The sequence below is a fragment of the Chanodichthys erythropterus genome, chromosome 19 (genome assembly GCF_024489055.1).
Source record: "Chanodichthys erythropterus isolate Z2021 chromosome 19, ASM2448905v1, whole genome shotgun sequence".
In the NCBI taxonomy this organism is placed as follows: Eukaryota; Metazoa; Chordata; class Actinopteri; order Cypriniformes; family Xenocyprididae; genus Chanodichthys; species Chanodichthys erythropterus.
In genome coordinates, this window is record NC_090239.1 from 30,940,218 (window position 1) to 30,967,228 (window position 27,011).

General features: G+C 49.1%; 31 non-coding genes across 31 annotated transcripts; all 31 read left to right on the top strand.

The window, feature by feature from the left end:
* Window positions 1-1,069: 1,069 nt before the first annotated feature.
* trnal-aag (transfer RNA leucine (anticodon AAG)) lies at window positions 1,070-1,151 on the top strand. The gene has a single exon. It is a non-coding gene; the product is annotated as a tRNA-Leu (tRNA).
* Window positions 1,152-1,348: 197 nt separating this feature from the next.
* trnal-uag (transfer RNA leucine (anticodon UAG)) lies at window positions 1,349-1,430 on the top strand. Its single transcript has one exon. It is a non-coding gene; the product is annotated as a tRNA-Leu (tRNA).
* Window positions 1,431-2,721: 1,291 nt separating this feature from the next.
* On the top strand, window positions 2,722-2,803 carry trnal-aag (transfer RNA leucine (anticodon AAG)). The gene has a single exon. It is a non-coding gene; the product is annotated as a tRNA-Leu (tRNA).
* A 197-nt stretch (window positions 2,804-3,000) lies between these two features.
* Window positions 3,001-3,082, top strand: trnal-uag (transfer RNA leucine (anticodon UAG)). Its single transcript has one exon. It is a non-coding gene; the product is annotated as a tRNA-Leu (tRNA).
* Window positions 3,083-4,374: 1,292 nt separating this feature from the next.
* Window positions 4,375-4,456, top strand: trnal-aag (transfer RNA leucine (anticodon AAG)). Its single transcript has one exon. It is a non-coding gene; the product is annotated as a tRNA-Leu (tRNA).
* A 1,572-nt stretch (window positions 4,457-6,028) lies between these two features.
* On the top strand, window positions 6,029-6,110 carry trnal-aag (transfer RNA leucine (anticodon AAG)). The gene has a single exon. It is a non-coding gene; the product is annotated as a tRNA-Leu (tRNA).
* A 197-nt stretch (window positions 6,111-6,307) lies between these two features.
* On the top strand, window positions 6,308-6,389 carry trnal-uag (transfer RNA leucine (anticodon UAG)). The gene has a single exon. It is a non-coding gene; the product is annotated as a tRNA-Leu (tRNA).
* A 1,292-nt stretch (window positions 6,390-7,681) lies between these two features.
* Window positions 7,682-7,763, top strand: trnal-aag (transfer RNA leucine (anticodon AAG)). The gene has a single exon. It is a non-coding gene; the product is annotated as a tRNA-Leu (tRNA).
* Window positions 7,764-7,960: 197 nt separating this feature from the next.
* Window positions 7,961-8,042, top strand: trnal-uag (transfer RNA leucine (anticodon UAG)). The gene has a single exon. It is a non-coding gene; the product is annotated as a tRNA-Leu (tRNA).
* A 1,292-nt stretch (window positions 8,043-9,334) lies between these two features.
* Window positions 9,335-9,416, top strand: trnal-aag (transfer RNA leucine (anticodon AAG)). Its single transcript has one exon. It is a non-coding gene; the product is annotated as a tRNA-Leu (tRNA).
* Window positions 9,417-9,613: 197 nt separating this feature from the next.
* On the top strand, window positions 9,614-9,695 carry trnal-uag (transfer RNA leucine (anticodon UAG)). The gene has a single exon. It is a non-coding gene; the product is annotated as a tRNA-Leu (tRNA).
* A 1,292-nt stretch (window positions 9,696-10,987) lies between these two features.
* trnal-aag (transfer RNA leucine (anticodon AAG)) lies at window positions 10,988-11,069 on the top strand. Its single transcript has one exon. It is a non-coding gene; the product is annotated as a tRNA-Leu (tRNA).
* A 197-nt stretch (window positions 11,070-11,266) lies between these two features.
* trnal-uag (transfer RNA leucine (anticodon UAG)) lies at window positions 11,267-11,348 on the top strand. The gene has a single exon. It is a non-coding gene; the product is annotated as a tRNA-Leu (tRNA).
* A 691-nt stretch (window positions 11,349-12,039) lies between these two features.
* Window positions 12,040-12,121, top strand: trnal-aag (transfer RNA leucine (anticodon AAG)). Its single transcript has one exon. It is a non-coding gene; the product is annotated as a tRNA-Leu (tRNA).
* Window positions 12,122-12,921: 800 nt separating this feature from the next.
* trnal-aag (transfer RNA leucine (anticodon AAG)) lies at window positions 12,922-13,003 on the top strand. Its single transcript has one exon. It is a non-coding gene; the product is annotated as a tRNA-Leu (tRNA).
* Window positions 13,004-13,973: 970 nt separating this feature from the next.
* trnal-aag (transfer RNA leucine (anticodon AAG)) lies at window positions 13,974-14,055 on the top strand. Its single transcript has one exon. It is a non-coding gene; the product is annotated as a tRNA-Leu (tRNA).
* Window positions 14,056-14,855: 800 nt separating this feature from the next.
* On the top strand, window positions 14,856-14,937 carry trnal-aag (transfer RNA leucine (anticodon AAG)). The gene has a single exon. It is a non-coding gene; the product is annotated as a tRNA-Leu (tRNA).
* A 970-nt stretch (window positions 14,938-15,907) lies between these two features.
* Window positions 15,908-15,989, top strand: trnal-aag (transfer RNA leucine (anticodon AAG)). Its single transcript has one exon. It is a non-coding gene; the product is annotated as a tRNA-Leu (tRNA).
* A 694-nt stretch (window positions 15,990-16,683) lies between these two features.
* trnal-aag (transfer RNA leucine (anticodon AAG)) lies at window positions 16,684-16,765 on the top strand. Its single transcript has one exon. It is a non-coding gene; the product is annotated as a tRNA-Leu (tRNA).
* Window positions 16,766-16,962: 197 nt separating this feature from the next.
* trnal-uag (transfer RNA leucine (anticodon UAG)) lies at window positions 16,963-17,044 on the top strand. The gene has a single exon. It is a non-coding gene; the product is annotated as a tRNA-Leu (tRNA).
* Window positions 17,045-17,735: 691 nt separating this feature from the next.
* On the top strand, window positions 17,736-17,817 carry trnal-aag (transfer RNA leucine (anticodon AAG)). Its single transcript has one exon. It is a non-coding gene; the product is annotated as a tRNA-Leu (tRNA).
* Window positions 17,818-18,617: 800 nt separating this feature from the next.
* Window positions 18,618-18,699, top strand: trnal-aag (transfer RNA leucine (anticodon AAG)). The gene has a single exon. It is a non-coding gene; the product is annotated as a tRNA-Leu (tRNA).
* Window positions 18,700-19,669: 970 nt separating this feature from the next.
* Window positions 19,670-19,751, top strand: trnal-aag (transfer RNA leucine (anticodon AAG)). Its single transcript has one exon. It is a non-coding gene; the product is annotated as a tRNA-Leu (tRNA).
* A 970-nt stretch (window positions 19,752-20,721) lies between these two features.
* On the top strand, window positions 20,722-20,803 carry trnal-aag (transfer RNA leucine (anticodon AAG)). The gene has a single exon. It is a non-coding gene; the product is annotated as a tRNA-Leu (tRNA).
* Window positions 20,804-21,773: 970 nt separating this feature from the next.
* On the top strand, window positions 21,774-21,855 carry trnal-aag (transfer RNA leucine (anticodon AAG)). The gene has a single exon. It is a non-coding gene; the product is annotated as a tRNA-Leu (tRNA).
* An 800-nt stretch (window positions 21,856-22,655) lies between these two features.
* trnal-aag (transfer RNA leucine (anticodon AAG)) lies at window positions 22,656-22,737 on the top strand. The gene has a single exon. It is a non-coding gene; the product is annotated as a tRNA-Leu (tRNA).
* Window positions 22,738-23,707: 970 nt separating this feature from the next.
* Window positions 23,708-23,789, top strand: trnal-aag (transfer RNA leucine (anticodon AAG)). The gene has a single exon. It is a non-coding gene; the product is annotated as a tRNA-Leu (tRNA).
* A 967-nt stretch (window positions 23,790-24,756) lies between these two features.
* On the top strand, window positions 24,757-24,838 carry trnal-aag (transfer RNA leucine (anticodon AAG)). The gene has a single exon. It is a non-coding gene; the product is annotated as a tRNA-Leu (tRNA).
* A 197-nt stretch (window positions 24,839-25,035) lies between these two features.
* trnal-uag (transfer RNA leucine (anticodon UAG)) lies at window positions 25,036-25,117 on the top strand. Its single transcript has one exon. It is a non-coding gene; the product is annotated as a tRNA-Leu (tRNA).
* A 691-nt stretch (window positions 25,118-25,808) lies between these two features.
* Window positions 25,809-25,890, top strand: trnal-aag (transfer RNA leucine (anticodon AAG)). Its single transcript has one exon. It is a non-coding gene; the product is annotated as a tRNA-Leu (tRNA).
* A 969-nt stretch (window positions 25,891-26,859) lies between these two features.
* Window positions 26,860-26,941, top strand: trnal-aag (transfer RNA leucine (anticodon AAG)). Its single transcript has one exon. It is a non-coding gene; the product is annotated as a tRNA-Leu (tRNA).
* The last annotated feature ends 70 nt before the right edge of the window (window positions 26,942-27,011 follow it).

Here is a 27,011-nt window from a genome sequence, read left to right on the forward strand (position 1 = left end):
ATCGTGCTTTAATCGTTTACACTTTGAGTCAATGCCCGCATTGTTAGCTTACGATCATAGTAATAATACTTTAAAAATGAATTTGCATGTAATAATAATGTACAGTCTAAAATAATGGAAGCAGCTAACTTGACTCATTGATAGTTTTTGGTGAAATGACAACTACCTCGTGATTTTGAGTTGAACTGCGACACAGCTTGCTGCCATTTTGCAGTAAGGCCTGAAGGCTTTGCTTAGCTGATTCAGGTGTGTTTGATTAGAGATGGAAACTGCAGCTTGCACGGAGGGGGTGGAGCCTCCAGGAGTGTAACTGCGCACCCCTGTATTTAGGAGGCCTTTCCACCTGTCGAGGAGCTCCTTAAAGGCACGTAGGAATTTCAACGGATGTACTTGTGGGGAAGCGAGACATGATAAAAATGAAATCAATAAATGTAGTTGGGGAATAGAAGAAAACGTTTTCCTTGGCAACAGCCAGGGCCTTCAGGGACACGCAAGTCGGGCAGGATGCATCAATCTCTTCCACGACGGTTGTCTCATTGCTAAGGCGGGGTGACTCGTTCCTATCCCTGGGCCCCGCCCTTCGTACAGTGGTTACCAAGTAATCGTGCTTTAATCGTTTACACTTTGAGTCAATGCCCGCATTGTTAGCTTACAATCATAGTAATAACACTTTAAAAATGAATTTGAATGTAATAACATTGTACAGTCTAAAATAATGGAAGCAGCTAACTTGACTCATTGATAGTTTTTGGTGAAATGACAACTACCTCGTGATTTTGAGTTGAACTGCGACACAGCTGGCTGCCATTTTGCAGTAAGGCCTGAAGGCTTTGCTTAGCTGATTCAGGTGTGTTTGATTAGAGATGGAAACTGCAGCTTGCAGGGAGGGGGTGGAGCCTCCAGGAGTGTAACTGCACACCCCTGTATTTAGGAGGCCTTTCCACCTGTCGAGGAGCTCCTTAAAGGCACGTAGGAATTTCAACGGATGTACTTGTGGGGAAGCGAGACATGATAAAAATGAAATCAATAAATGTAGTTGGAAAATGGCCCATGGAATGCATTTTCGCATGGTAGCGTGGCCGAGCGTTCTAAGGCGCTGGATTAAGGCTCCAGTCTCTTCGGGGGCGTGGGTTCAAATCCCACCGCTGCCAAGACAGCCTTTTAGAAGGCTCTTGTGGCTGCTAAGCCTGAGCAAAAAAGACTGGAGAAGTGACACTGCATGCTCCCGTTCTCTTCCTTGGCCGCACTCGTCGGGCTTCAGAGCCTCAGTGAAGGTCCACAGCCGACGCTTTCTCTATTGCTGTAAAACAAATGGGCAGAACAGGGCCCACGAAGAGAGCCCCGACAGGGTAGCGTGGCCGAGGGGTCTAAGGCGCTGGATTTAGGCTCCAGTCTCTTCGGGGGCGTGGGTTCGAATCCCACCGCTGCCAGCTGTGCTTTTAAAGAGGGCCAGACAGCTTAAGCATGCTCCGAAAAGGTGCAAAAGTGCTGGGAATAGAAGAAAACGTTTTCCTTGGCAACAGCCAGGGCCTTCAGGGACACGCAAGTCGGGCAGGATGCATCAATCTCTTCCACGACGGTTGTCTCTTTGCTAAGGCGGGGTGACTCGTTCCTATCCCTGGGCCCCGCCCTTCGTACAGTGGTTACCAAGTAATCGTGCTTTAATCGTTTACACTTTGAGTCAATGCCCGCATTGTTAGCTTACGATCATAGTAATAATACTTTAAAAATGAATTTGCATGTAATAATAATGTACAGTCTAAAATAATGGAAGCAGCTAACTTGACTCATTGATAGTTTTTGGTGAAATGACAACTACCTCGTGATTTTGAGTTGAACTGCGACACAGCTTGCTGCCATTTTGCAGTAAGGCCTGAAGGCTTTGCTTAGCTGATTCAGGTGTGTTTGATTAGAGATGGAAACTGCAGCTTGCACGGAGGGGTGGAGCCTCCAGGAGTGTAACTGCGCACCCCTGTATTTAGGAGGCCTTTCCACCTGTCGAGGAGCTCCTTAAAGGCACGTAGGAATTTCAACGGATGTACTTGTGGGGAAGCGAGACATGATAAAAATGAAATCAATAAATGTAGTTGGGGAATAAAAGAAAACGTTTTCCTTGGCAACAGCCAGGGCCTTCAGGGACACGCAAGTCGGGCAGGATGCATCAATCTCTTCCACGATGGTTGTCTCATTGCTAAGGCGGGGTGACTCGTTCCTATCCCTGGGCCCCGCCCTTCGTACAGTGGTTACCAAGTAATCGTGCTTTAATCGTTTACACTTTGAGTCAATGCCCGCATTGTTAGCTTACAATCATAGTAATAACACTTTAAAAATGAATTTGAATGTAATAACATTGTACAGTCTAAAATAATGGAAGCAGCTAACTTGACTCATTGATAGTTTTTGGTGAAATGACAACTACCTCGTGATTTTGAGTTGAACTGCGACACAGCTGGCTGCCATTTTGCAGTAAGGCCTGAAGGCTTTGCTTAGCTGATTCAGGTGTGTTTGATTAGAGATGGAAACTGCAGCTTGCAGGGAGGGGGTGGAGCCTCCAGGAGTGTAACTGCACACCCCTGTATTTAGGAGGCCTTTCCACCTGTCGAGGAGCTCCTTAAAGGCACGTAGGAATTTCAACGGATGTACTTGTGGGGAAGCGAGACATGATAAAAATGAAATCAATAAATGTAGTTGGAAAATGGCCCATGGAATGCATTTTCGCATGGTAGCGTGGCCGAGCGTTCTAAGGCGCTGGATTAAGGCTCCAGTCTCTTCGGGGACGTGGGTTCAAATCCCACCGCTGCCAAGACAGCCTTTTAGAAGGCTCTTGTGGCTGCTAAGCCTGAGCAAAAAAGACTGGAGAAGTGACACTGCATGCTCCCGTTCTCTTCCTTGGCCGCACTCGACGGGCTTCAGAGCCTCAGTGAAGGTCCACAGCCGAAGCTTGCTCTATTGCTGTAAAACAAATGGGCAGAACGGGGCCCACGAAGAGAGCCCCGACAGGGTAGCGTGGCCGAGGGGTCTAAGGCGCTGGATTTAGGCTCCAGTCTCTTCGGGGGCGTGGGTTCGAATCCCACCGCTGCCAGCTGTGCTTTTAAAGAGGGCCAGACAGCTTAAGCATGCTCCGAAAAGGTGCAAAAGTGCTGGGAATAAAAGAAAACGTTTTCCTTGGCAACAGCCAGGGCCTTCAGGGACACGCAAGTCGGGCAGGATGCATCAATCTCTTCCACGACGGTTGTCTCATTGCTAAGGCGGGGTGACTCGTTCCTATCCCTGGGCCCCGCCCTTCGTACAGTGGTTACCAAGTAATCGTGCTTTAATCGTTTACACTTTGAGTCAATGCCCGCATTGTTAGCTTACGATCATAGTAATAATACTTTAAAAATGAATTTGCATGTAATAATAATGTACAGTCTAAAATAATGGAAGCAGCTAACTTGACTCATTGATAGTTTTTGGTGAAATGACAACTACCTCGTGATTTTGAGTTGAACTGCGACACAGCTTGCTGCCATTTTGCAGTAAGGCCTGAAGGCTTTGCTTAGCTGATTCAGGTGTGTTTGATTAGAGATGGAAACTGCAGCTTGCACGGAGGGGGTGGAGCCTCCAGGAGTGTAACTGCGCACCCCTGTATTTAGGAGGCCTTTCCACCTGTCGAGGAGCTCCTTAAAGGCACGTAGGAATTTCAACGGATGTACTTGTGGGGAAGCGAGACATGATAAAAATGAAATCAATAAATGTAGTTGGGGAATAGAAGAAAACGTTTTCCTTGGCAACAGCCAGGGCCTTCAGGGACACGCAAGTCGGGCAGGATGCATCAATCTCTTCCACGACGGTTGTCTCATTGCTAAGGCGGGGTGACTCGTTCCTATCCCTGGGCCCCGCCCTTCGTACAGTGGTTACCAAGTAATCGTGCTTTAATCGTTTACACTTTGAGTCAATGCCCGCATTGTTAGCTTACAATCATAGTAATAACACTTTAAAAATGAATTTGAATGTAATAACATTGTACAGTCTAAAATAATGGAAGCAGCTAACTTGACTCATTGATAGTTTTTGGTGAAATGACAACTACCTCGTGATTTTGAGTTGAACTGCGACACAGCTGGCTGCCATTTTGCAGTAAGGCCTGAAGGCTTTGCTTAGCTGATTCAGGTGTGTTTGATTAGAGATGGAAACTGCAGCTTGCAGGGAGGGGGTGGAGCCTCCAGGAGTGTAACTGCGCACCCCTGTATTTAGGAGGCCTTTCCACCTGTCGAGGAGCTCCTTAAAGGCACGTAGGAATTTCAACGGATGTACTTGTGGAGAAGCGAGACATGATAAAAATGAAATCAATAAATGTAGTTGGAAAATGGCCCATGGAATGCATTTTCGCATGGTAGCGTGGCCGAGCGGTCTAAGGCGCTGGATTAAGGCTCCAGTCTCTTCGGGGGCGTGGGTTCAAATCCCACCGCTGCCAAGACAGCCTTTTAGAAGGCTCTTGTGGCTGCTAAGCCTGAGCAAAAAAGACTGGAGAAGTGACACTGCATGCTCCCGTTCTCTTCCTTGGCCGCACTCGACGGGCTTCAGAGCCTCAGTGAAGGTCCACAGCCGAAGCTTGCTCTATTGCTGTAAAACAAATGGGCAGAACGGGGCCCACGAAGAGAGCCCTGACAGGGTAGCGTGGCCGAGGGGGTCTAAGGCGCTTGATTTAGGCTCCAGTCTCTTCGGGGGCGTGAGTTCGAATCCCACCGCTGCCAGCTGTGCTTTTAAAGAGGGCCAGACAGCTTAAGCATGCTCCGAAAAGGTGCAAAAGTGCTGGGAATAGAAGAAAACGTTTTCCTTGGCAACAGCCAGGGCCTTCAGGGACACGCAAGTCGGGCAGGATGCATCAATCTCTTCCACGACGGTTGTCTCATTGCTAAGGCGGGGTGACTCGTTCCTATCCCTGGGCCCCGCCCTTCGTACAGTGGTTACCAAGTAATCGTGCTTTAATCGTTTACACTTTGAGTCAATGCCCGCATTGTTAGCTTACGATCATAGTAATAATACTTTAAAAATGAATTTGAATGTAATAATAATGTACAGTCTAAAATAATGGAAGCAGCTAACTTGACTCATTGATAGTTTTTGGTGAAATGACAACTACCTCGTGATTTTGAGTTGAACTGCGACACAGCTGGCTGCCATTTTGCAGTAAGGCCTGAAGGCTTTGCTTAGCTGATTCAGGTGTGTTTGATTAGAGATGGAAACTGCAGCTTGCAGGGAGGGGGTGGAGCCTCCAGGAGTGTAACTGCGCACCCCTGTATTTAGGAGGCCTTTCCACCTGTCGAGGAGCTCCTTAAAGGCACGTAGGAATTTCAACGGATGTACTTGTGGGGAAGCGAGACATGATAAAAATGAAATCAATAAATGTAGTTGGGGAATAGAAGAAAACGTTTTCCTTGGCAACAGCCAGGGCCTTCAGGGACACGCAAGTCGGGCAGGATGCATCAATCTCTCCCACGACGGTTGTCTCATTGCTAAGGCGGGGTGACTCGTTCCTATCCCTGGGCCCCGCCCTTCGTACAGTGGTTACCAAGTAATCGTGCTTTAATCGTTTACACTTTGAGTCAATGCCCGCATTGTTAGCTTACAATCATAGTAATAACACTTTAAAAATGAATTTGAATGTAATAATAATGTACAGTCTAAAATAATGGAAGCAGCTAACTTGACTCATTGATAGTTTTTGGTGAAATGACAACTACCTCGTGATTTTGAGTTGAACTGCGACACAGCTGGCTGCCATTTTGCAGTAAGGCCTGAAGGCTTTGCTTAGCTGATTCAGGTGTGTTTGATTAGAGATGGAAACTGCAGCTTGCAGGGAGGGGGTGGAGCCTCCAGGAGTGTAACTGCGCACCCCTGTATTTAGGAGGCCTTTCCACCTGTCGAGGAGCTCCTTAAAGGCACGTAGGAATTTCAACGGATGTACTTGTGGGGAAGCGAGACATGATAAAAATGAAATCAATTAATGTAGTTGGAAAATGGCCCATGGAATGCATTTTCGCATGGTAGCGTGGCCGAGCGGTCTAAGGCGCTGGATTAAGGCTCCAGTCTCTTCGGGGACGTGGGTTCGAATCCCACCGCTGCCAAGACAGCCTTTTAGAAGGCTCTTTTGGCTGCTAAGCCTGAGCAAAAAAGACTGGAGAAGTGACACTGCATGCTCCCGTTCTCTTCCTTGGCCGCACTCGACGGGCTTCAGAGCCTCAGTGAAGGTCCACAGCCGAAGCTTGCTCTATTGCTGTAAAACAAATGGGCAGAACGGGGCCCACGAAGAGAGCCCCGACAGGGTAGCGTGGCCGAGGGGTCTAAGGCGCTGGATTTAGGCTCCAGTCTCTTCGGGGGCGTGGGTTCGAATCCCACCGCTGCCAGCAGTGGTTTTAAAGAGGGCCCGACACCTTAAGTGTGCTCCGAAAAGGCGCAAAAGTTCTGGGAATAGAAGAAAACGTTTTCCTTGGCAACAGCCAGGGCCTTCAGGGACACGCAAGTCGGGCAGGATGCATCAATCTCTCCCACGACGGTTGTCTCATTGCTAAGGCGGGGTGACTCGTTCCTATCCCTGGGCCCCGCCCTTCGTACAGTGGTTACCAAGTAATCGTGCTTTAATCGTTTACACTTTGAGTCAATGCCCGCATTGTTAGCTTACGATCATAGTAATAATACTTTAAAAATGAATTTGAATGTAATAATAATGTACAGTCTAAAATAATGGAAGCAGCTAACTTGACTCATTGATAGTTTTTGGTGAAATGACAACTACCTCGTGATTTTGAGTTGAACTGCGACACAGCTGGCTGCCATTTTGCAGTAAGGCCTGAAGGCTTTGCTTAGCTGATTCAGGTGTGTTTGATTAGAGATGGAAACTGCAGCTTGCAGGGAGGGGGTGGAGCCTCCAGGAGTGTAACTGCGCACCCCTGTATTTAGGAGGCCTTTCCACCTGTCGAGGAGCTCCTTAAAGGCACGTAGGAATTTCAACGGATGTACTTGTGGCGAAGCAAGACATGATAAAAATGAAATCAATAAATGTAGTTGGGGAATAAAAGAAAACGTTTTCCTTGGCAACAGCCAGGGCCTTCAGGGACACGCAAGTCGGGCAGGATGCATCAATCTCTCCCACGACGGTTGTCTCATTGCTAAGGCGGGGTGACTCGTTCCTATCCCTGGGCCCCGCCCTTCGTACAGTGGTTACCAAGTAATCGTGCTTTAATCGTTTACACTTTGAGTCAATGCCCGCATTGTTAGCTTACAATCATAGTAATAACACTTTAAAAATGAATTTGAATGTAATAATAATGTACAGTCTAAAATAATGGAAGCAGCTAACTTGACTCATTGATAGTTTTTGGTGAAATGACAACTACCTCGTGATTTTGAGTTGAACTGCGACACAGCTGGCTGCCATTTTGCAGTAAGGCCTGAAGGCTTTGCTTAGCTGATTCAGGTGTGTTTGATTAGAGATGGAAACTGCAGCTTGCAGGGAGGGGGTGGAGCCTCCAGGAGTGTAACTGCGCACCCCTGTATTTAGGAGGCCTTTCCACCTGTCGAGGAGCTCCTTAAAGGCACGTAGGAATTTCAACGGATGTACTTGTGGCGAAGCGAGACATGATAAAAATGAAATCAATAAATGTAGGCAGAAAATGGCCCATGGAAGGCATTTTCGCATGGTAGCGTGGCCGAGCGGTCTAAGGCGCTGGATTAAGGCTCCAGTCTCTTCGGGGGCGTGGGTTCGAATCCCACCGCTGCCAAGACAGCCTTTTAGAAGGCTCTTGTGGCTGCTATGCCTGAGCAAAAAAGACTGGAGAAGTGACACTGCATGCTCCCGTTCTCTTCCTTGGCCGCACTCGACGGGCTTCAGAGCCTCAGTGAAGGTCCACAGCCGAAGCTTGCTCTATTGCTGTAAAACAAATGGGCAGAACGGGGCCCACGAAGAGAGCCCCAACAGGGTAGCGTGGCCGAGGGGTCTAAGGCGCTGGATTTAGGCTCCAGTCTCTTCGGGGGCGTGGGTTCGAATCCCACCGCTGCCAGCTGTGCTTTTAAAGAGGGCCAGACAGCTTAAGTGTGCTCCGAAAAGGTGCAAAAGTTCTGGGAATAGAAGAAAACGTTTTCCTTGGCAACAGCCAGGGCCTTCAGGGACACGCAAGTCGGGCAGGATGCATCAATCTCTCCCACGACGGTTGTCTCATTGCGAAGGCGGGGTGACTCGTTCCTATCCCTGGGCCCCGCCCTTCGTACAGTGGTTACCAAGTAATCGTGCTTTAATCGTTTACACTTTGAGTCAATGCCCGCATTGTTAGCTTACAATCATAGTAATAATACTTTAAAAATGAATTTGAATGTAATAATAATGTACAGTCTAAAATAATGGAAGCAGCTAACTTGACTCATTGATAGTTTTTGGTGAAATGACAACTACCTCGTGATTTTGAGTTGAACTGCGACACAGCTGGCTGCCATTTTGCAGTAAGGCCTGAAGGCTTTGCTTAGCTGATTCAGGTGTGTTTGATTAGAGATGGAAACTGCAGCTTGCAGGGAGGGGGTGGAGCCTCCAGGAGTGTAACTGCGCACCCCTGTATTTAGGAGGCCTTTCCACCTGTCGAGGAGCTCCTTAAAGGCACGTAGGAATTTCAACGGATGTACTTGTGGCGAAGAGAGACATTATAAAAATAAAATCAAAAAAACTAGATGTGAAATAGAAGAAAACGATTTCCTTGGCAACAGCCAGGGCCTTCAGGGACACGCAAGTCGGGCAGGATGCATCAATCTCTCCCACGACGGTTGTCTCATTGCTAAGGCGGGGTGACTCGTTCCTATCCCTGGGCCCCGCCCTTCGTACAGTGGTTACCAAGTAATCGTGCTTTAATCGTTTACACTTTGAGTCAATGCCCGCATTGTTAGCTTACAATCATAGTAATAACACTTTAAAAATGAATTTGAATGTAATAATAATGTACAGTCTAAAATAATGGAAGCAGCTAACTTGACTCATTGATAGTTTTTGGTGAAATGACAACTACCTCGTGATTTTGAGTTGAACTGCGACACAGCTGGCTGCCATTTTGCAGTAAGGCCTGAAGGCTTTGCTTAGCTGATTCAGGTGTGTTTGATTAGAGATGGAAACTGCAGCTTGCAGGGAGGGGGTGGAGCCTCCAGGAGTGTAACTGCGCACCCCTGTATTTAGGAGGCCTTTCCACCTGTCGAGGAGCTCCTTAAAGGCACGTAGGAATTTCAACGGATGTACTTGTGGCGAAGCGAGACATGATAAAAATGAAATCAATAAATGTAGGCAGAAAATGGCCCATGGAAGGCATTTTCGCATGGTAGCGTGGCCGAGCGGTCTAAGGCGCTGGATTAAGGCTCCAGTCTCTTCGGGGGCGTGGGTTCGAATCCCACCGCTGCCAAGACAGCCTTTTAGAAGGCTCTTTTGGCTGCTAAGCCTGAGCAAAAAAGACTGGAGAAGTGACACTGCATGCTCCCGTTCTCTTCCTTGGCCGCACTCGACGGGCTTCAGAGCCTCAGTGAAGGTCCACAGCCGAAGCTTGCTCTATTGCTGTAAAACAAATGGGCAGAACGGGGCCCACGAAGAGAGCCCCGACAGGGTAGCGTGGCCGAGGGGTCTAAGGCGCTGGATTTAGGCTCCAGTCTCTTCGGGGGCGTGGGTTCGAATCCCACCGCTGCCAGCAGTGCTTTTAAAGAGGGCCAGACAGCTTAAGCGTGCTCCGAAAAGGTGCAAAAGTTCTGGGAATAGAAGAAAACGTTTTCCTTGGCAACAGCCAGGGCCTTCAGGGACACGCAAGTCGGGCAGGATGCATCAATCTCTCCCACGACGGTTGTCTCATTGCGAAGGCGGGGTGACTCGTTCCTATCCCTGGGCCCCACCCTTCGTACAGTGGTTACCAAGTAATCGTGCTTTAATCGTTTACACTTTGAGTCAATGCCCGCATTGTTAGCTTACAATCATAGTAATAACACTTTAAAAATGAATTTGAATGTAATAATAATGTACAGTCTAAAATAATGGAAGCAGCTAACTTGACTCATTGATAGTTTTTGGTGAAATGACAACTACCTCGTGATTTTGAGTTGAACTGCGACACAGCTGGCTGCCATTTTGCAGTAAGGCCTGAAGGCTTTGCTTAGCTGATTCAGGTGTGTTTGATTAGAGATGGAAACTGCAGCTTGCAGGGAGGGGGTGGAGCCTCCAGGAGTGTAACTGCGCACCCCTGTATTTAGGAGGCCTTTCCACCTGTCGAGGAGCTCCTTAAAGGCACGTAGGAATTTCAACGGATGTACTTGTGGCGAAGCGAGACATGATAAAAATGAAATCAATAAATGTAGTTGGGGAATAGAAGAAAACGTTTTCCTTGGCAACAGCCAGGGCCTTCAGGGACACGCAAGTCGGGCAGGATGCATCAATCTCTTCCACGACGGTTGTCTCATTGCTAAGGCGGGGTGACTCGTTCCTATCCCTGGGCCCCGCCCTTCGTACAGTGGTTACCAAGTAATCGTGCTTTAATCGTTTACACTTTGAGTCAATGCCCGCATTGTTAGCTTACAATCATAGTAATAACACTTTAAAAATGAATTTGAATGTAATAATAATGTACAGTCTAAAATAATGGAAGCAGCTAACTTGACTCATTGATAGTTTTTGGTGAAATGACAACTACCTCGTGATTTTGAGTTGAACTGCGACACAGCTGGCTGCCATTTTGCAGTAAGGCCTGAAGGCTTTGCTTAGCTGATTCAGGTGTGTTTGATTAGAGATGGAAACTGCAGCTTGCAGGGAGGGGGTGGAGCCTCCAGGAGTGTAACTGCGCACCCCTGTATTTAGGAGGCCTTTCCACCTGTCGAGGAGCTCCTTAAAGGCACGTAGGAATTTCAACGGATGTACTTGTGGCGAAGCGAGACATGATAAAAATGAAATCAATAAATGTCGGCAGAAAATGGCCCATGGAAGGCATTTTCGCATGGTAGCGTGGCCGAGCGGTCTAAGGCGCTGGATTAAGGCTCCAGTCTCTTCGGGGGCGTGGGTTCGAATCCCACCGCTGCCAAGACAGCCTTTTAGAAGGCTCTTGTGGCTGCTAAGCCTGAGCAAAAAAGACTGGAGAAGTGACACTGCATGCTCCCGTTCTCTTCCTTGGCCGCACTCGACGGGCTTCAGAGCCTCAGTGAAGGTCCACAGCCGAAGCTTGCTCTATTGCTGTAAAACAAATGGGCAGAACGGGGCCCACGAAGAGAGCCCCGACAGGGTAGCGTGGCCAAGGGGTCTAAGGCGCTGGATTTAGGCTCCAGTCTCTTCGGGGGCGTGGGTTCGAATCCCACCGCTGCCAGCTGTGCTTTTAAAGAGGGCCAGACAGCTTAAGCGTGCTCCGAAAAGGTGCAAAAGTTCTGGGAATAGAAGAAAACGTTTTCCTTGGCAACAGCCAGGGCCTTCAGGGACACGCAAGTCGGGCAGGATGCATCAATCTCTCCCACGACGGTTGTCTCATTGCGAAGGCGGGGTGACTCGTTCCTATCCCTGGGCCCCACCCTTCGTACAGTGGTTACCAAGTAATCGTGCTTTAATCGTTTACACTTTGAGTCAATGCCCGCATTGTTAGCTTACAATCATAGTAATAATACTTTAAAAACGAATTTGAATGTAATAATAATGTACAGTCTAAAATAATGGAAGCAGCTAACTTGACTCATTGATAGTTTTTGGTGAAATGACAACTACCTCGTGATTTTGAGTTGAACTGCGACACAGCTGGCTGCCATTTTGCAGTAAGGCCTGAAGGCTTTGCTTAGCTGATTCAGGTGTGTTTGATTAGAGATGGAAACTGCAGCTTGCAGGGAGGGGGTGGAGCCTCCAGGAGTGTAACTGCGCACCCCTGTATTTAGGAGGCCTTTCCACCTGTCGAGGAGCTCCTTAAAGGCACGTAGGAATTTCAACGGATGTACTTGTGGCGAAGCAAGACATGATAAAAATGAAATCAATAAATGTAGGCGGAAAATGGCCCATGGAAGGCATTTTAGCATGGTAGCGTGGCCGAGCGGTCTAAGGCGCTGGATTAAGGCTCCAGTCTCTTCGGGGGCGTGGGTTCGAATCCCACCGCTGCCAAGACAGCCTTTTAGAAGGCTCTTGTGGCTGCTATGCCTGAGCAAAAAAGACTGGAGAAGTGACACTGCATGCTCCCGTTCTCTTCCTTGGCCGCACTCGACGGGCTTCAGAGCCTCAGTGAAGGTCCACAGCCGAAGCTTGCTCTATTGCTGTAAAACAAATGGGCAGAACGGGGCCCACGAAGAGAGCCCCGACAGGGTAGCGTGGCCGATGGGTCTAAGGCGAGTCGGGCAGGATGCATCAATCTCTCCCACGACGGTTGTCTCATTGCTAAGGCGGGGTGACTTGTTTCTATCCCTGGGCCCCGCCCTTCGTACAGTGGTTACCAAGTAATCGTGCTTTAATCGTTTACACTTTGAGTCAATGCCCGCATTGTTAGCTTACAATCATAGTAATAACACTTTAAAAATGAATTTGAATGTAATAATAATGTACAGTCTAAAATAATGGAAGCAGCTAACTTGACTCATTGATAGTTTTTGGTGAAATGACAACTACCTCGTGATTTTGAGTTGAACTGCGACACAGCTGGCTGCCATTTTGCAGTAAGGCCTGAAGGCTTTGCTTAGCTGATTCAGGTGTGTTTGATTAGAGATGGAAACTGCAGCTTGCAGGGAGGGGGTGGAGCCTCCAGGAGTGTAACTGCGCACCCCTGTATTTAGGAGGCCTTTCCACCTGTCGAGGAGCTCCTTAAAGGCACGTAGGAATTTCAACGGATGTACTTGTGGCGAAGCGAGACATGATAAAAATGAAATCAATAAATGTAGGCGGAAAATGGCCCATGGAAGGCATTTTCGCATGGTAGCGTGGCCGAGCGGTCTAAGGCGCTGGATTAAGGCTCCAGTCTCTTCGGGGGCGTGGGTTCGAATCCCACCGCTGCCAAGACAGCCTTTTAGAAGGCTCTTGTGGCTGCTATGCCTGAGCAAAAAAGACTGGAGAAGTGACACTGCATGCTCCCGTTCTCTTCCTTGGCCGCACTCGACGGGCTTCAGAGCCTCAGTGAAGGTCCACAGCCGAAGCTTGCTCTATTGCTGTAAAACAAATGGGCAGAACGGGGCCCACGAAGAGAGCCCCGACAGGGTAGCGTGGCCGAGGGGTCTAAGGCGCTGGATTTAGGCTCCAGTCTCTTCGGGGGCGTGGGTTCGAATCCGACTGCTGCCAGCTGTGCTTTTAAAGAGGGCCAGACAGCTTAAGCGTGCTCCGAAAAGGTGCAAAAGTTCTGGGAATAGAAGAAAACGTTTTCCTTGGCAACAGCCAGGGCCTTCAGGGACACGCAAGTCGGGCAGGATGCATCAATCTCTCCCACGACGGTTGTCTCATTGCGAAGGCGGGGTGACTCGTTCCTATCCCTGGGCCCCACCCTTCGTACAGTGGTTACCAAGTAATCGTGCTTTAATCGTTTACACTTTGAGTCAATGCCCGCATTGTTAGCTTACAATCATAGTAATAATACTTTAAAAACGAATTTGAATGTAATAATAATGTACAGTCTAAAATAATGGAAGCAGCTAACTTGACTCATTGATAGTTTTTGGTGAAATGACAACTACCTCGTGATTTTGAGTTGAACTGCGACACAGCTGGCTGCCATTTTGCAGTAAGGCCTGAAGGCTTTGCTTAGCTGATTCAGGTGTGTTTGATTAGAGATGGAAACTGCAGCTTGCAGGGAGGGGGTGGAGCCTCCAGGAGTGTAACTGCGCACCCCTGTATTTAGGAGGCCTTTCCACCTGTCGAGGAGCTCCTTAAAGGCACGTAGGAATTTCAACGGATGTACTTGTGGCGAAGCAAGACATGATAAAAATGAAATCAATAAATGTAGGCGGAAAATGGCCCATGGAAGGCATTTTAGCATGGTAGCGTGGCCGAGCGGTCTAAGGCGCTGGATTAAGGCTCCAGTCTCTTCGGGGGCGTGGGTTCGAATCCCACCGCTGCCAAGACAGCCTTTTAGAAGGCTCTTGTGGCTGCTATGCCTGAGCAAAAAAGACTGGAGAAGTGACATTGCATGCTCCCGTTCTCTTCCTTGGCCACACTCGACGGGCTTCAGAGCCTCAGTGAAGGTCCACAGCCGAAGCTTGCTCTATTGCTGTAAAACAAATGGGCAGAACGGGGCCCACGAAGAGAGCCCCGACAGGGTAGCGTGGCCGAGGGGTCTAAGGCGAGTCGGGCAGGATGCATCAATCTCTCCCACGACGGTTGTCTCATTGCTAAGGCGGGGTGACTTGTTTCTATCCCTGGGCCCCGCCCTTCGTACAGTGGTTACCAAGTAATCGTGCTTTAATCGTTTACACTTTGAGTCAATGCCCGCATTGTTAGCTTACAATCATAGTAATAACACTTTAAAAATGAATTTGAATGTAATAATAATGTACAGTCTAAAATAATGGAAGCAGCTAACTTGACTCATTGATAGTTTTTGGTGAAATGACAACTACCTCGTGATTTTGAGTTGAACTGCGACACAGCTGGCTGCCATTTTGCAGTAAGGCCTGAAGGCTTTGCTTAGCTGATTCAGGTGTGTTTGATTAGAGATGGAAACTGCAGCTTGCAGGGAGGGGGTGGAGCCTCCAGGAGTGTAACTGCGCACCCCTGTATTTAGGAGGCCTTTCCATCTGTCGAGGAGCTCCATAAAGGCACGTAGGAATTTCAACGGATGTACTTGTGGTGAAGCGAGACATGATAAAAATGAAATCAATAAATGTCGGCAGAAAATGGCCCATGGAAGGCATTTTCGCATGGTAGCGTGGCCGAGCGGTCTAAGGCGCTGGATTAAGGCTCCAGTCTCTTCGGGGGCGTGGGTTCGAATCCCACCGCTGCCAAGACAGCCTTTTAGAAGGCTCTTGTGGCTGCTATGCCTGAGCAAAAAAGACTGGAGAAGTGACACTGCATGCTCCCGTTCTCTTCCTTGGCCGCACTCGACGGGCTTCAGAGCCTCAGTGAAGGTCCACAGCCGAAGCTTGCTCTATTGCTGTAAAACAAATGGGCAGAACAGGGCCCACGAAGAGAGCCCCGACAGGGTAGCGTGGCCGAGGGGTCTAAGGCGCTGGATTTAGGCTCCAGTCTCTTCGGGGGCGTGGGTTCGAATCCGACTGCTGCCAGCTGTGCTTTTAAAGAGGGCCAGACAGCTTAAGCGTGCTCCGAAAAGGTGCAAAAGTTCTGGGAATAGAAGAAAACGCTTTCCTTGGCAACAGCCAGGGCCTTCAGGGACACGCAAGTCGGGCAGGATGCATCAATCTCTCCCACGACGGTTGTCTCATTGCTAAGGCGGGGTGACTCGTTTCTATCCCTGGGCCCCACCCTTCGTACAGTGGTTACCAAGTAATCGTGCTTTAATCGTTTACACTTTGAGTCAATGCCCGCATTGTTAGCTTACAATCATAGTAATAATACTTTAAAAACGAATTTGAATGTAATAATAATGTACAGTCTAAAATAATGGAAGCAGCTAACTTGACTCATTGATAGTTTTTGGTGAAATGACAACTACCTCGTGATTTTGAGTTGAACTGCGACACAGCTGGCTGCCATTTTGCAGTAAGGCCTGAAGGCTTTGCTTAGCTGATTCAGGTGTGTTTGATTAGAGATGGAAACTGCAGCTTGCAGGGAGGGGGTGGAGCCTCCAGGAGTGTAACTGCGCACCCCTGTATTTAGGAGGCCTTTCCACCTGTCGAGGAGCTCCTTAAAGGCACGTAGGAATTTCAACGGATGTACTTGTGGCGAAGCAAGACATGATAAAAATGAAATCAATAAATGTAGGCGGAAAATGGCCCATGGAAGGCATTTTAGCATGGTAGCGTGGCCGAGCGGTCTAAGGCGCTGGATTAAGGCTCCAGTCTCTTCGGGGGCGTGGGTTCGAATCCCACCGCTGCCAAGACAGCCTTTTAGAAGGCTCTTGTGGCTGCTATGCCTGAGCAAAAAAGACTGGAGAAGTGACACTGCATGCTCCCGTTCTCTTCCTTGGCAACAGCCAGGGCCTTCAGGGACACGCAAGTCGGGCAGGATGCATCAATCTCTCCCACGACGGTTGTCTCATTGCTAAGGCGGGGTGACTCGTTCCTATCCCTGGGCCCCGCCCTTCGTACAGTGGTTACCAAGTAATCGTGCTTTAATCGTTTACACTTTGAGTCAATGCCCGCATTGTTAGCTTACAATCATAGTAATAACACTTTAAAAATGAATTTGAATGTAATAATAATGTACAGTCTAAAATAATGGAAGCAGCTAACTTGACTCATTGATAGTTTTTGGTGAAATGACAACTACCTCGTGATTTTGAGTTGAACTGCGACACAGCTGGCTGCCATTTTGCAGTAAGGCCTGAAGGCTTTGCTTAGCTGATTCAGGTGTGTTTGATTAGAGATGGAAACTGCAGCTTGCAGGGAGGGGGTGGAGCCTCCAGGAGTGTAACTGCGCACCCCTGTATTTAGGAGGCCTTTCCACCTGTCGAGGAGCTCCTTAAAGGCACGTAGGAATTTCAACGGATGTACTTGTGGCGAAGCGAGACATGATAAAAATGAAATCAATAAATGTAGGCAGAAAATGGCCCATGGAAGGCATTTTCGCATGGTAGCGTGGCCGAGCGGTCTAAGGCGCTGGATTAAGGCTCCAGTCTCTTCGGGGGCGTGGGTTCGAATCCCACCGCTGCCAAGACAGCCTTTTAGAAGGCTCTTGTGGCTGCTATGCCTGAGCAAAAAAGACTGGAGAAGTGACACTGCATGCTCCCGTTCTCTTCCTTGGCCGCACTCGACGGGCTTCAGAGCCTCAGTGAAGGTCCACAGCCGAAGCTTGCTCTATTGCTGTAAAACAAATGGGCAGAACGGGGCCCACGAAGAGAGCCCCGACAGGGTAGCGTGGCCGAGGGGTCTAAGGCGCTGGATTTAGGCTCCAGTCTCTTCGGGGGCGTGGGTTCGAATCCCACCGCTGCCAGCTGTGCTTTTAAAGAGGGCCAGACAGCTTAAGCGTGCTCCGAAAAGGTGCAAAAGTTCTGGGAATAGAAGAAAACGTTTTCCTTGGCAACAGCCAGGGCCTTCAGGGACACGCAAGTCGGGCAGGATGCATCAATCTCTCCCACGACGGTTGTCTCATTGCTAAGGCGGGGTGACTCGTTTCTATCCCTGGGCCCCACCCTTCGTACAGTGGTTACCAAGTAATCGTGCTTTAATCGTTTACACTTTGAGTCAATGCCCGCATTGTTAGCTTACAATCATAGTAATAACACTTTAAAAACGAATTTGAATGTAATAATAATGTACAGTCTAAAATAATGGAAGCAGCTAACTTGACTCATTGATAGTTTTTGGTGAAATGACAACTACCTCGTGATTTTGAGTTGAACTGCGACACAGCTGGCTGCCATTTTGCAGTAAGGCCTGAAGGCTTTGCTTAGCTGATTCAGGTGTGTTTGATTAGAGATGGAAACTGCAGCTTGCAGGGAGGGGGTGGAGCCTCCAGGAGTGTAACTGCGCACCCCTGTATTTAGGAGGCCTTTCCACCTGTCGAGGAGCTCCTTAAAGGCACGTAGGAATTTCAACGGATGTACTTGTGGCGAAGCAAGACATGATAAAAATGAAATCAAAAAATGTAGGCGGAAAATGGCCCATGGAAGGCATTTTAGCATGGTAGCGTGGCCGAGCGGTCTAAGGCGCTGGATTAAGGCTCCAGTCTCTTCGGGGGCGTGGGTTCGAATCCCACCGCTGCCAAGACAGCCTTTTAGAAGGCTCTTGTGGCTGCTATGCCTGAGCAAAAAAGACTGGAGAAGTGACATTGCATGCTCCCGTTCTCTTCCTTGGCCACACTCGACGGGCTTCAGAGCCTCAGTGAAGGTCCACAGCCGAAGCTTGCTCTATTGCTGTAAAACAAATGGGCAGAACGGGGCCCACGAAGAGAGCCCCGACAGGGTAGCGTGGCCGAGGGGTCTAAGGCGAGTCGGGCAGGATGCATCAATCTCTCCCACGACGGTTGTCTCATTGCTAAGGCGGGGTGACTTGTTTCTATCCCTGGGCCCCGCCCTTCGTACAGTGGTTACCAAGTAATCGTGCTTTAATCGTTTACACTTTGAGTCAATGCCCGCATTGTTAGCTTACAATCATAGTAATAACACTTTAAAAATGAATTTGAATGTAATAATAATGTACAGTCTAAAATAATGGAAGCAGCTAACTTGACTCATTGATAGTTTTTGGTGAAATGACAACTACCTCGTGATTTTGAGTTGAACTGCGACACGGCTGGCTGCCATTTTGCAGTAAGGCCTGAAGGCTTTGCTTAGCTGATTCAGGTGTGTTTGATTAGAGATGGAAACTGCAGCTTGCAGGGAGGGGGTGGAGCCTCCAGGAGTGTAACTGCGCACCCCTGTATTTAGGAGGCCTTTCCATCTGTCGAGGAGCTCCTTAAAGGCACGTAGGAATTTCAACGGATGTACTTGTGGCGAAGCGAGACATGATAAAAATGAAATCAATAAATGTCGGCAGAAAATGGCCCATGGAAGGCATTTTCGCATGGTAGCGTGGCCGAGCGGTCTAAGGCGCTGGATTAAGGCTCCAGTCTCTTCGGGGGCGTGGGTTCGAATCCCACCGCTGCCAAGACAGCCTTTTAGAAGGCTCTTGTGGCTGCTATGCCTGAGCAAAAAAGACTGGAGAAGTGACACTGCATGCTCCCGTTCTCTTCCTTGGCCGCACTCGACGGGCTTCAGAGCCTCAGTGAAGGTCCACAGCCGAAGCTTGCTCTATTGCTGTAAAACAAATGGGCAGAACAGGGCCCACGAAGAGAGCCCCGACAGGGTAGCGTGGCCGAGGGGTCTAAGGCGCTGGATTTAGGCTCCAGTCTCTTCGGGGGCGTGGGTTCGAATCCGACTGCTGCCAGCTGTGCTTTTAAAGAGGGCCAGACAGCTTAAGCGTGCTCCGAAAAGGTGCAAAAGTTCTGGGAATAGAAGAAAACGCTTTCCTTGGCAACAGCCAGGGCCTTCAGGGACACGCAAGTCGGGCAGGATGCATCAATCTCTCCCACGACGGTTGTCTCATTGCTAAGGCGGGGTGACTCGTTTCTATCCCTGGGCCCCACCCTTCGTACAGTGGTTACCAAGTAATCGTGCTTTAATCGTTTACACTTTGAGTCAATGCCCGCATTGTTAGCTTACAATCATAGTAATAATACTTTAAAAACGAATTTGAATGTAATAATAATGTACAGTCTAAAATAATGGAAGCAGCTAACTTGACTCATTGATAGTTTTTGGTGAAATGACAACTACCTCGTGATTTTGAGTTGAACTGCGACACAGCTGGCTGCCATTTTGCAGTAAGGCCTGAAGGCTTTGCTTAGCTGATTCAGGTGTGTTTGATTAGAGATGGAAACTGCAGCTTGCAGGGAGGGGGTGGAGCCTCCAGGAGTGTAACTGCGCACCCCTGTATTTAGGAGGCCTTTCCACCTGTCGAGGAGCTCCTTAAAGGCACGTAGGAATTTCAACGGATGTACTTGTGGCGAAGCAAGACATGATAAAAATGAAATCAAAAAATGTAGGCGGAAAATGGCCCATGGAAGGCATTTTAGCATGGTAGCGTGGCCGAGCGGTCTAAGGCGCTGGATTAAGGCTCCAGTCTCTTCGGGGGCGTGGGTTCGAATCCCACCGCTGCCAAGACAGCCTTTTAGAAGGCTCTTGTGGCTGCTATGCCTGAGCAAAAAAGACTGGAGAAGTGACACTGCATGCTCCCGTTCTCTTCCTTGGCCGCACTCGACGGGCTTCAGAGCCTCAGTGAAGGTCCACAGCCGAAGCTTGCTCTATTGCTGTAAAACAAATGGGCAGAACGGGGCCCACGAAGAGAGCCCCGACAGGGTAGCGTGGCCGAGGGGTCTAAGGTGCTGGATTTAGGCTCCAGTCTCTTCGGGGGCGTGGGTTCGAATCCAACCGCTGCAAGCTGTGCTTTTAAAGAGGGCCAGACAGCTTAAGCGTGCTCCGAAAAGGTGCAAAAGTTCTGGGAATAGAAGAAAACGTTTTCCTTGGCAACAGCCAGGGCCTTCAGGGACACGCAAGTCGGGCAGGATGCATCAATCTCTCCCACGACGGTTGTCTCATTGCTAAGGCGGGGTAACTCGTTTCTATCCCTGGGCCCCGCCCTTCGTACAGTGGTTACCAAGTAATCGTGCTTTAATCGTTTACACTTTGAGTCAATGCCCGCATTGTTAGCTTACAATCATAGTAATAACACTTTAAAAATGAATTTGAATGTAATAATAATGTACAGTCTAAAATAATGGAAGCAGCTAACTTGACTCATTGATAGTTTTTGGTGAAATGACAACTACCTCGTGATTTTGAGTTGAACTGCGACACAGCTGGCTGCCATTTTGCAGTAAGGCCTGAAGGCTTTGCTCAGCTGATTCAGGTGTGTTTGATTAGAGATGGAAACTGCAGCTTGCAGGGAGGGGGTGGAGCCTCCAGGAGTGTAACTGCGCACCCCTGTATTTAGGAGGCCTTTCCACCTGTCGAGGAGCTCCTTAAAGGCACGTAGGAATTTCAACGGATGTACTTGTGGCGAAGCGAGACATGATAAAAATGAAATCAATAAATGTCGGCAGAAAATGGCCCATGGAAGGCATTTTCGCATGGTAGCGTGGCCGAGCGGTCTAAGGCGCTGGATTAAGGCTCCAGTCTCTTCGGGGGCGTGGGTTCGAATCCCACCGCTGCCAAGACAGCCTTTTAGAAGGCTCTTGTGGCTGCTATGCCTGAGCAAAAAAGACTGGAGAAGTGACACTGCATGCTCCCGTTCTCTTCCTTGGCCGCACTCGACGGGCTTCAGAGCCTCAGTGAAGGTCCACAGCCGAAGCTTGCTCTATTGCTGTAAAACAAATGGGCAGAACAGGGCCCACGAAGAGAGCCCCGACAGGGTAGCGTGGCCGAGGGGTCTAAGGCGCTGGATTTAGGCTCCAGTCTCTTCGGGGGCGTGGGTTCGAATCCGACTGCTGCCAGCTGTGCTTTTAAAGAGGGCCAGACAGCTTAAGCGTGCTCCGAAAAGGTGCAAAAGTTCTGGGAATAGAAGAAAACGCTTTCCTTGGCAACAGCCAGGGCCTTCAGGGACACGCAAGTCGGGCAGGATGCATCAATCTCTCCCACGACGGTTGTCTCATTGCTAAGGCGGGGTGACTCGTTTCTATCCCTGGGCCCCACCCTTCGTACAGTGGTTACCAAGTAATCGTGCTTTAATCGTTTACACTTTGAGTCAATGCCCGCATTGTTAGCTTACAATCATAGTAATAATACTTTAAAAACGAATTTGAATGTAATAATAATGTACAGTCTAAAATAATGGAAGCAGCTAACTTGACTCATTGATAGTTTTTGGTGAAATGACAACTACCTCGTGATTTTGAGTTGAACTGCGACACAGCTGGCTGCCATTTTGCAGTAAGGCCTGAAGGCTTTGCTTAGCTGATTCAGGTGTGTTTGATTAGAGATGGAAACTGCAGCTTGCAGGGAGGGGGTGGAGCCTCCAGGAGTGTAACTGCGCACCCCTGTATTTAGGAGGCCTTTCCACCTGTCGAGGAGCTCCTTAAAGGCACGTAGGAATTTCAACGGATGTACTTGTGGCGAAGCAAGACATGATAAAAATGAAATCAATAAATGTAGGCGGAAAATGGCCCATGGAAGGCATTTTAGCATGGTAGCGTGGCCGAGCGGTCTAAGGCGCTGGATTAAGGCTCCAGTCTCTTCGGGGGCGTGGGTTCGAATCCCACCGCTGCCAAGACAGCCTTTTAGAAGGCTCTTGTGGCTGCTATGCCTGAGCAAAAAAGACTGGAGAAGTGACACTGCATGCTCCCGTTCTCTTCCTTGGCCGCACTCGACGGGCTTCAGAGCCTCAGTGAAGGTCCACAGCCGAAGCTTGCTCTATTGCTGTAAAACAAATGGGCAGAACGGGGCCCACGAAGAGAGCCCCGACAGGGTAGCGTGGCCGAGGGGTCTAAGGCGAGTCGGGCAGGATGCATCAATCTCTCCCACGACGGTTGTCTCATTGCTAAGGCGGGGTGACTTGTTTCTATCCCTGGGCCCCGCCCTTCGTACAGTGGTTACCAAGTAATCGTGCTTTAATCGTTTACACTTTGAGTCAATGCCCGCATTGTTAGCTTACAATCATAGTAATAACACTTTAAAAATGAATTTGAATGTAATAATAATGTACAGTCTAAAATAATGGAAGCAGCTAACTTGACTCATTGATAGTTTTTGGTGAAATGACAACTACCTCGTGATTTTGAGTTGAACTGCGACACGGCTGGCTGCCATTTTGCAGTAAGGCCTGAAGGCTTTGCTTAGCTGATTCAGGTGTGTTTGATTAGAGATGGAAACTGCAGCTTGCAGGGAGGGGGTGGAGCCTCCAGGAGTGTAACTGCGCACCCCTGTATTTAGGAGGCCTTTCCATCTGTCGAGGAGCTCCTTAAAGGCACGTAGGAATTTCAACGGATGTACTTGTGGCGAAGCGAGACATGATAAAAATGAAATCAATAAATGTCGGCAGAAAATGGCCCATGGAAGGCATTTTCGCATGGTAGCGTGGCCGAGCGGTCTAAGGCGCTGGATTAAGGCTCCAGTCTCTTCGGGGGCGTGGGTTCGAATCCCACCGCTGCCAAGACAGCCTTTTAGAAGGCTCTTGTGGCTGCTATGCCTGAGCAAAAAAGACTGGAGAAGTGACACTGCATGCTCCCGTTCTCTTCCTTGGCCGCACTCGACGGGCTTCAGAGCCTCAGTGAAGGTCCACAGCCGAAGCTTGCTCTATTGCTGTAAAACAAATGGGCAGAACGGGGCCCACGAAGAGAGCCCCGACAGGGTAGCGTGGCCGAGGGGTCTAAGGCGCTGGATTTAGGCTCCAGTCTCTTCGGGGGCGTGGGTTCGAATCCGACTGCTGCCAGCTGTGCTTTTAAAGAGGGCCAGACAGCTTAAGCGTGCTCCGAAAAGGTGCAAAAGTTCTGGGAATAGAAGAAAACGCTTTCCTTGGCAACAGCCAGGGCCTTCAGGGACACGCAAGTCGGGCAGGATGCATCAATCTCTCCCACGACGGTTGTCTCATTGCGAAGGCGGGGTGACTCGTTCCTATCCCTGGGCCCCACCCTTCGTACAGTGGTTACCAAGTAATCGTGCTTTAATCGTTTACACTTTGAGTCAATGCCCGCATTGTTAGCTTACAATCATAGTAATAATACTTTAAAAATGAATTTGAATGTAATAATAATGTACAGTCTAAAATAATGGAAGCAGCTAACTTGACTCATTGATAGTTTTTGGTGAAATGACAACTACCTCGTGATTTTGAGTTGAACTGCGACACAGCTGGCTGCCATTTTGCAGTAAGGCCTGAAGGCTTTGCTTAGCTGATTCAGGTGTGTTTGATTAGAGATGGAAACTGCAGCTTGCAGGGAGGGGGTGGAGCCTCCAGGAGTGTAACTGCGCACCCCTGTATTTAGGAGGCCTTTCCACCTGTCGAGGAGCTCCTTAAAGGCACGTAGGAATTTCAACGGATGTACTTGTGGCGAAGCAAGACATGATAAAAATGAAATCAAAAAATGTAGGCAGAAAATGGCCCATGGAAGGCATTTTAGCATGGTAGCGTGGCCGAGCGGTCTAAGGCGCTGGATTAAGGCTCCAGTCTCTTCGGGGGCGTGGGTTCGAATCCCACCGCTGCCAAGACAGCCTTTTAGAAGGCTCTTGTGGCTGCTATGCCTGAGCAAAAAAGACTGGAGAAGTGACACTGCATGCTCCCGTTCTCTTCCTTGGCCGCACTCGACGGGCTTCAGAGCCTCAGTGAAGGTCCACAGCCGAAGCTTGCTCTATTGCTGTAAAACAAATGGGCAGAACGGGGCCCACGAAGAGAGCCCCGACAGGGTAGCGTGGCCGAGGGGTCTAAGGTGCTGGATTTAGGCTCCAGTCTCTTCGGGGGCGTGGGTTCGAATCCGACTGCTGCCAGCTGTGCTTTTAAAGAGGGCCAGACAGCTTAAGCGTGCTCCGAAAAGGTGCAAAAGTTCTGGGAATAGAAGAAAACGCTTTCCTTGGCAACAGCCAGGGCCTTCAGGGACACGCAAGTCGGGCAGGATGCATCAATCTCTCCCACGACGGTTGTCTCATTGCTAAGGCGGGGTGACTCGTTTCTATCCCTGGGCCCCACCCTTCGTACAGTGGTTACCAAGTAATCGTGCTTTAATCGTTTACACTTTGAGTCAATGCCCGCATTGTTAGCTTACAATCATAGTAACACTTTAAAAACGAATTTGAATGTAATAATAATGTACAGTCTAAAATAATGGAAGCAGCTAACTTGACTCATTGATAGTTTTTGGTGAAATGACAACTACCTCGTGATTTTGAGTTGAACTGCGACACAGCTGGCTGCCATTTTGCAGTAAGGCCTGAAGGCTTTGCTTAGCTGATTCAGGTGTGTTTGATTAGAGATGGAAACTGCAGCTTGCAGGGAGGGGGTGGAGCCTCCAGGAGTGTAACTGCGCACCCCTGTATTTAGGAGGCCTTTCCACCTGTCGAGGAGCTCCTTAAAGGCACGTAGGAATTTCAACGGATGTACTTGTGGCGAAGCAAGACATGATAAAAATGAAATCAATAAATGTCGGCAGAAAATGGCCCATGGAAGGCATTTTAGCATGGTAGCGTGGCCGAGCGGTCTAAGGCGCTGGATTAAGGCTCCAGTCTCTTCGGGGGCGTGGGTTCGAATCCCACCGCTGCCAAGACAGCCTTTTAGAAGGCTCTTGTGGCTGCTATGCCTGAGCAAAAAAGACTGGAGAAGTGACACTGCATGCTCCCGTTCTCTTCCTTGGCCGCACTCGACGGGCTTCAGAGCCTCAGTGAAGGTCCACAGCCGAAGCTTGCTCTATTGCTGTAAAACAAATGGGCAGAACGGGGCCCACGAAGAGAGCCCCGACAGGGTAGCGTGGCCGAGGGGTCTAAGGCGCTAGATTTAGGCTCCAGTCTCTTCGGGGGCGTGGGTTCGAATCCCACCGCTGCCAGCTGTGCTTTTAAAGAGGGCCAGACAGCTTAAGCATGCTCCGAAAAGGTGCAAAAGTGCTGGGAATAAAAGAAAACGTTTTCCTTGGCAACAGCCAGGGCCTTCAGGGACACGCAAGTCGGGCAGGATGCATCAATCTCTCCCACGACGGTTGTCTCATTGCTAAGGCGGGGTGACTCGTTTCTATCCCTGGGCCCCACCCTTCGTACAGTGGTTACCAAGTAATCGTGCTTTAATCGTTTACACTTTGAGTCAATGCCCGCATTGTTAGCTTACAATCATAGTAATAACACTTTAAAAATGAATTTGAATGTAATAATAATGTACAGTCTAAAATAATGGAAGCAGCTAACTTGACTCATTGATAGTTTTTGGTGAAATGACAACTACCTCGTGATTTTGAGTTGAACTGCGACACAGCTGGCTGCCATTTTGCAGTAAGGCCTGAAGGCTTTGCTTAGCTGATTCAGGTGTGTTTGATTAGAGATGGAAACTGCAGCTTGCAGGGAGGGGGTGGAGCCTCCAGGAGTGTAACTGCGCACCCCTGTATTTAGGAGGCCTTTCCACCTGTCGAGGAGCTCCTTAAAGGCACGTAGGAATTTCAACGGATGTACTTGTGGCGAAGCGAGACATGATAAAAATGAAATCAATAAATGTCGGCAGAAAATGGCCCATGGAAGGCATTTTCGCATGGTAGCGTGGCCGAGCGGTCTAAGGCGCTGGATTAAGGCTCCAGTCTCTTCGGGGGCGTGGGTTCGAATCCCACCGCTGCCAAGACAGCCTTTTAGAAGGCTCTTGTGGCTGCTATGCCTGAGCAAAAAAGACTGGAGAAGTGACACTGCATGCTCCCGTTCTCTTCCTTGGCCGCACTCGACGGGCTTCAGAGCCTCAGTGAAGGTCCACAGCCGAAGCTTGCTCTATTGCTGTAAAACAAATGGGCAGAACGGGGCCCACGAAGAGAGCCCCGACAGGGTAGCATGGCCGAGGCGTCTAAGGCGCTGGATTTAGGCTCCAGTCTCTTCGGGGCGTGTGTTCGAATCCCACCGCTGCAAGCTGTGCTTTTAAAGAGGGCCAGACAGCTTAAGCGTGCTCCGAAAAGGTGCAAAAGTTCTGGGAATAGAAGAAAACGTTTTCCTTGGCAACAGCCAGGGCCTTCAGGGACACGCAAGTCGGGCAGGATGCATCAATCTCTCCCACGACGGTTGTCTCATTGCTAAGGCGGGGTGACTCGTTTCTATCCCTGGGCCCCACCCTTCGTACAGTGGTTACCAAGTAATCGTGCTTTAATCGTTTACACTTTGAGTCAATGCCCGCATTGTTAGCTTACAATCATAGTAATAACACTTTAAAAATGAATTTGAATGTAATAATAATGTACAGTCTAAAATAATGGAAGCAGCTAACTTGACTCATTGATAGTTTTTGGTGAAATGACAACTACCTCGTGATTTTGAGTTGAACTGCGACACAGCTGGCTGCCATTTTGCAGTAAGGCCTGAAGGCTTTGCTTAGCTGATTCAGGTGTGTTTGATTAGAGATGGAAACTGCAGCTTGCAGGGAGGGGGTGGAGCCTCCAGGAGTGTAACTGCGCACCCCTGTATTTAGGAGGCCTTTCCACCTGTCGAGGAGCTCCTTAAAGGCACGTAGGAATTTCAACGGATGTACTTGTGGCGAAGCAAGACATGATAAAAATGAAATCAAAAAATGTAGGCGGAAAATGGCCCATGGAAGGCATTTTAGCATGGTAGCGTGGCCGAGCGGTCTAAGGCGCTGGATTAAGGCTCCAGTCTCTTCGGGGGCGTGGGTTCGAATCCCACCGCTGCCAAGACAGCCTTTTAGAAGGCTCTTGTGGCTGCTATGCCTGAGCAAAAAAGACTGGAGAAGTGACACTGCAT